This window comes from Rhea pennata, chromosome 28 (genome assembly GCF_028389875.1).
Source record: "Rhea pennata isolate bPtePen1 chromosome 28, bPtePen1.pri, whole genome shotgun sequence".
NCBI classification, from domain to species: domain Eukaryota; kingdom Metazoa; phylum Chordata; class Aves; order Rheiformes; family Rheidae; genus Rhea; species Rhea pennata.
Window position 1 is genome coordinate 5,817,501 of NC_084690.1, and position 6,514 is coordinate 5,824,014.

At 56.9% G+C, this 6,514-nt stretch overlaps 1 long non-coding RNA gene across 1 annotated transcript in view; it reads left to right on the top strand.

The window, feature by feature from the left end:
• The window catches only part of LOC134151935 (uncharacterized), a 4,232-nt gene extending 1,438 nt beyond the window's left edge, over window positions 1-2,794 (top strand). Inside the window, exons 3-5 of the long non-coding RNA XR_009960928.1 lie at window positions 535-718; window positions 1,660-1,919; window positions 2,691-2,794. This is a non-coding gene — a long non-coding RNA (uncharacterized LOC134151935). The remainder of the gene's footprint in view (window positions 1-534; window positions 719-1,659; window positions 1,920-2,690) is intronic.
• Window positions 2,795-6,514: the final 3,720 nt, after the last annotated feature.

Genomic DNA, 6,514 nt, shown 5'->3' on the forward strand with positions numbered 1-6,514 from the left:
TTACTCTAACTTCCCTTTCACAGCACACCCGAGCGTCCTCACACCTTCCAAAACGGGTGGGGGAAGTGGTGTTTGTGGCCTGCGTATTCCCCGTTTACCTTGCCTGCCTGCGTGCGTGCGTGTGTGTGTGTTAGAGCTGCTTTTGTGCTTATAAACCGCTTTGGATTCTCACGATTTTCTGCAGAGATTTTTTTTTTTTTTTTCTTTTGTGGTTTTGGGGGGAGGCGGTTTTTTTGTTTTGCTTTCCTCTGTACTTTTGTAGGGTGACGGATTTTACTATGCCTCCATCGACAAGTGCTGGCAGACAAAGTTATAACGTCCCAAGGCAGACTCTTAGGCAAGACGGAGGAGTTCAGCTAGACAGCCTGCTAGAAGAATGTCACCCAAGAGGGGTCGCTAGCCCCCTCTTGAGCTCTAGGCGCTGATGCATCTGCATCGTCCTGTCAGACACACTGACGTTTTCTTTGCTCGCAGACGTTTCAGCACGTCTTTACGCCTTACAGCGGTAGCGTTTATAAACTGCGTTAATCCTAGGCGTTCGTAACGTCGGGGAACGACTGCACGCTGCCGTGAAGAATTACGGGCTACCGCCCTCGGACCTCTGCAAGTTATCGCGTGCCAGGAGCGGCCGGTAGGATCCAGATGCCGGCGGAAAGGTTCTCCTCCCGGTCCCGACGAGGAGCCTTCGGCCGTAGGAAGGTTGGCCGCGTCCTTACCTGTGAGTAGTAAGCCGCAATTCACAGGCGGGCAAAGGGAGCGGGGAATAGCGACGGGTAGCCCGGTCACCGTGGCCCTGCTGTTGCTGGCAGGGTCACCGGGTCTGCGTGAAGCCTCAGCTGCCTGCTTGGAGCTGTATTTTGCTCTGTTTACCTGGAAGAAGCGGTGAGGCCTAAAATAAGAATTTTTGTGGCGAGATGAGTAAGCCGGGACCCCACCTGCCTTTTGCCTTGCTTTGCTGCTTCACGTCATAAGAGCAACTTGGGATCCCAGGATGAAAACTGTTACAATGCTGGGGGGGGGGGTGGAGGGGGGGGCACTGCATCTGCCCAGGTTAGGAAACCATCGTTAAAGGTTTGGGAGGGAAAAGGCTCTAAAACGAGAATCTCCCAGGTGGTTTGATTCGCGTTGAGGGTCAGTGTCGGAGCCTAGTACTCTCTGACAGGGTTCTTCTAGATATTCCACACATACGGAGGGCGCAATGTTATTACAGTGGCTTAATTTAAAGGTATGTGACGTTACGTGAGATTTTTGATTTAGGGGAGTGATACAGTAATATACTGAAATCACAGTACAAGTGTAAATCTTCTTACCGGACTCTATAATACACTCACCGTCACGACGTCGCCGGGAAGGAATACGTGGGTTGAAGCCAGCTCCAGCCCGTCGCTCTCTCCAAAATTTCCTTTGTTGGTTGTTCAGGCCTTATACTCTGTGTTGGGCTGAGCCACGTATGCACTTATACCGTTCCTGAGCTTCAGGGGCATCTTGCCTGCGTTCGTCTCCTCTGAGCCTTCTTTCCTTACAGGGGTTATCGGTCGGTTACGGTCGGTCGTAACTGTGGACTAGGGAGTAGCTCTAGGAGGGCCGTGCAGCTGCCTGGCCTCTCGGTAGCTGTTCCGGCCTCTTTGCAGGTGCTGAGCGTAGTCTGGCCGTCGAAAGAGCGTTGTCGTCGCCGGGAGCTCTCCGCAGAGATCTGCGTCTGGCCGCCGAAGACGAGCGGAAGGCGAGCCCGGGCTTGCGGCGTGGACGCAGCTAAGTCCCGGGGCTGCGTTGCGTGTGAGCAGGGCTGGGACGTGGCAGTGGTTTTGCCCTTGGCGGTTACGGGCGTCACTGGCCGTGGATGGTTGCCCGCGGAGCCGAGAGGAGCAAAATTATCAACGGTCCGTGGGGGAGACGAATTAGCGCTTGCGGCGTTTCAGGTGCATTCAGTGGTCGCGCAGCCTGGCGCGATCCAGCGGCACGATTTGTGCACGTGCTTACGCTTTAGCGGCGGCTAAGCCCAAGCCTCTAAACAGCAACTGTAACAGGATTGTGGTGCACGTCTTCCTGTTCTGCTGCCCTTCTAAATGAAGGGGAAAGTTCCTAAGCTGTGGGCAAAACTCTTTGGCCGCTTCTTACTGTTCTCACGCTCGTGGGTGCTGTGGCGTTCCTTGCTTAAAGCTAAGGGTTTGGACTTTTTCACTCGAGGTTTATGTAGTTTGTTGCTGAGGGTCTCTCACGCCGCGGTTGTGGTTTCTCACTTTATTTTGTGGGGCTCGGTCTTTATCAGGCACAGTTCACAGGTCCCTCATTTAGCGATCAGGGTGCAGGATTGAAAATGCAACCTCATCCCGAGACTTTACAGCCTCAGAAACCATTTGGGTGCCAAGATGTGCAGTTCGTCACTTCAGGTTCAGGGCTTAGGGCTTCCTGATGAGGGAAAAATCCGTAAATAATAAACTGTAAGCCCTGAAGCCCGAGCAGCGGGCTGCAAGCCCTCCTTCGGCGTTTGCCATCTTCCCCTGTGCTAGCGCTCCGCTCTGCGTGCCGAGCTGAGGCCTGGGTTTGATACGGTGCAGGCCCACCACGCGGACACTGGCGACGTGCGGCGGGCGAGCAGAGAGCCGTGCGAGTGTTCCGCGGGGCTCTGGTCTGGGGTAGAGCGGAAGCGCAGGCATGCGAGCTCAGGCGTTGTCCTCTCCGATTCTCAGAGCTGAATCCTATCCCCGAAGGAAAAAGCAGAAGGGGCAGGCCGTCGGCTACGCAGACGCCTGCCGCCTCGGGGGCTGCGGCGGGAGCTGACCCTTCCCTGACGGACGGGCGGACAGTCGGAGAGACGGTCGCTGGCGTGGCGATGACTCTTCAGGTGTCACAGGGTAAGGGGAAGCATGCCAGCACCGAGCTCCGTGGCAGGCTCGCTCCCAGGTGGCGTTCCTGCCCAGTAAAACAATAAACAGCCGCTTCATTCTTTGCGGTCGTGTCTGTGGTTCCGGACGCCCCCCTGCCTGAAGATGACGCCCAGGGGAGAAGGTTACATGTTGGGCGCCCGGGGCCAGGAGCCGGTGCCCGAGCCTCTTGCGCTTTGGAGCGCCTGCGGTTCCCAGGGGACGCGGTGCTGTTCCCGGGGCTGTGGGGAGTTGCCCTTGCGTGGCCTGGACCCTCGGGACTCTTGGGGGTGGTTCCCGTCGTCGTGGGGGCAGCCGGGGCCCCCCCTCCAGGGCCCTGCGAGGGCACCGGCCTGCTCCCTGGCCTGTCTGGGGCCGGGGCCCGCGTGCCCGGAGCTGGGAGAGCTGCGGGTGTCCGCAGGGCTGCGGAGAGCCTGCAGGCGCCGGTGCCGTCACAGAATCACAGAACGGGTAAGGTTGGAAGGGACCTCTGGGGATCGCCTAGTCCAACCTCCCTGCTCAAGCAGGGTCACCTAGAGCACGTTAGACAGGATCGCACCCAGGCGGGTTTTGAATATCTCCAGAGAAGGAGACTCCGCCACCTCTCTGGGCAACCCGTTCCAGTGCTCCGTCACTCTCACGGGAAAGAAATCCTTCCTCGCATTTGGGCGCAACTTCCTGTGGTTCGGCTTGTGCCCATCGCCTCTAGTCCTTTCGCGTGGGACAACTGGAAAGAGTTTAGCCCCATCCCCTTGCCACCCTGCCTTCAGATACTGATAGATTTTGATAAGATCCCCCCCTCAGTCTTCCCCAGGCTAAGAGCCTCTTGTCGAGGCTAAGTCAGCCGCGCTGAGCCCCGCGACGTGCCTTACGGCCCCTTCGGTGTGCCCCGAGGCCCTTTGTCTGTGTGTTGGTTTGCCCCGGAGCCCTGCGTTTGCCCTCTGATGCCCTCAGGAGCCTTCAGTTCACATTTTGGCTCGCCCCCACGGCCGCCGTGCGCCTCGGAGCCCTGCGCTCGCTCTGCAGCGCGCGACAAAGTTCTCTGTTTTGTCGCAGAGCTTTCTGGGTGTGCCCCAGGGCCCTCCTTTTGCCTTTTGGTGCTCCCAGAATCACCCTGTTTGCTCTGTCTTTGCATTGTAATATACATACATACATAAAATGTGTGTGTGTGCGCGCACACACACACACCCCCCGTTTGTTGCACCTGCAGCTCTCAATTTGTTTCGTTGTGCCCTGAATGTCCCCTTTTGCTCCCTGTGCACTCCAGGGTTCCCTGTTGAGCTTTCAGGAAGCTGCTCTCAGAAGCCGGGGGGGCCTCTGCCCTCTGCTGCCCTGGCAGTCCCAGCTGTCCCTGATGGCCTGCAGCTCTGGGCACTGTGGCTGGGACAAGTCCCAGGTGGGGCCTGTTTGGCTGATTGCAAGGGTAGGAAGTGGGTACATGCTGTCAGCTGGGTCTGCATTTGGAAGTTCATGTCAGTGTTGGTCCAGGACAATGGAGCTGCTGCCACACACTGCCTGTTGGGACTAGAATGTTGGCTGCACTGCAGAGGAGGTGAGCAGGGCTGACGGGGGGGCTGGCCGACGGGTCATGCACGTGCTGCCGGTCTTAGCGGATGGAGCAGAACTGAGGCGGACCGTGCTGGGGCAAAGTGTACTGGGGGTGGGGGGGCCCATGTATTGGGACAGTGGGAGGCAAGGACAGGGTGGGGAAGAGCAGTGCATCAGGGTCATAGAGGGTGGGGAGGAAGGCAGTGCGCTGGGGCTGGAGGTGGAAAGATTAATATATTGCATCAGGGCTGTGGTGGGGTTTAGTGCACATCAGATTAGTGAGGGGGGGTCCAGGGTCAGATTGGGACTGTGTCCTGGAGGGGTAGAAGGGGTCCCAGGGGAAGCACTGGGGAGGATCACATGGGCCTGGGCAGTGTGGGAGCTGACTCGGGGCTACTCGAGAGGGTGTTGGGGAGCCCCGGGCCCGTGCTGGAGATTGCAAGGCTGCAGTCTGGGCTGTGTGGTGGTTTCCGGCCCTCGAGAGCGAGGGGGGAGCAGAGAGGGGGCAGGCCAGAACAGAAGTGCCGTAGGTGCAGACACCACCGAGCGCTGCAGCCCCCCGAACCCCCCCCCTCCAGCATACCGGAAACAGGAGCAGTAGTCTTCCGGCACTGGGCTTCCGGGCGGACATGTTGTTTTGCGCGGCATGCCGGGAGCAGTAGTCTTCCGGCACCGGGCTTCCGGGCGGACGTGTTGTTTTGCGCGGCATGCCGGGAGCAGTAGTCTTCCGGCACCGGGCTTCCGGGCGGACATGTTGTTTTGCGCGGCATGCCGGGAGCAGTAGTCTTCCGGCACCGGGCTTCCGGGCGGACATGTTGTTTTGCGCGGCATGCCGGGAGCAGTAGTCTTCCGGCACCGGGCTTCCGGGCGGACATGTTGTTTTGCGTTGCATGCCGGGAGCAGTAGTCTTCCGGCACCGGGCTTCCGGGCGGACATGTTGTTTTGCGCGGCATGCCGGGAGCAGTAGTCTTCCGGCACCGGGCTTCCGGGCGGACATGTTGTTTTGCGTTGCATGCCGGGAGCAGTAGTCTTCCGGCACCGGGCTTCCGGGCGGACATGTTGTTTTGCGCGGCATGCCGGGAGCAGTAGTCTTCCGGCACCGGGCTTCCGGGCGGACATGTTGTTTTGCGTTGCATGCCGGGAGCAGTAGTCTTCCGGCACCGGGCTTCCGGGAGTTTTTTTTTTTTTTTTCCGCGCGCGGTATGCCGGGAGCACTAGTCCACCTGAATCTGACTTCCGGTCGGCCATTTCAGTGTGCAGCGGATGCCGGGAGAGCTAAGCTTCCTGTCGGCCATATTGTTTTGCTCTGCATGCCGATAGATGTAGTCTTCCGGCAGAGAGTTTCCGGGGAGCCATTTTAGCCTGCCGCGCGTGCCAGGATCTGTAGTCTTCCGGCACCAGGTTTCCGGAAGGGCGTTTTCATATGCTGCGCATGGTAGGAGGTGTAGTCTTTCGGTACCGGGCTTTTGGGAGGCCATTTTTGTCTGCAGCGCATGCTAGGAGTTGTAGTCTTGTTCCTGGAATGCTGCTGTGGAAACCCTGCAAGACTGAAGGACAAGGGAGAGAGGCTATTGTACCACAGTAATGTGAAGGACGAACAGTTCCAGCTGAATAACATCAAGGAAACAACACTTTGAACAATGTGAAGAGTTGGCAAAACAAAGACAGTAGAATAACCCAGTAATCTATAAGTTCATTAATACTTATTAACATATTAAATTACTCCCCTAAATCAATGAGATCAGAATGACATGATAATGACATAGTAATCATGTTACCACCTTCTGAGCTTCTTGTGCTAATTAATAGGAATGTTAAAGTGCAAGCATGGAGTTAATACATGATATGATAAAAACTGTAACTAATAGAAAAACATGTGTAAAGTACTCCCTGAAAAGTGTATATATAAATAAAGAATGAGGAAAGGAGAAGGTGCGCTAGCTTTGTGGATCTACCACTTAGCACCTATCTCTGCACAGAAATATAATAAACAAATATTTCAATCCTGTGTGTCTATCGGTTCCTTGCATACCAGATAACATGATTAAGGGCTCCACCCCGCTTTAGCAGCCCGCTTCTCTGCTTTGCCCTGCTCCTTTGGC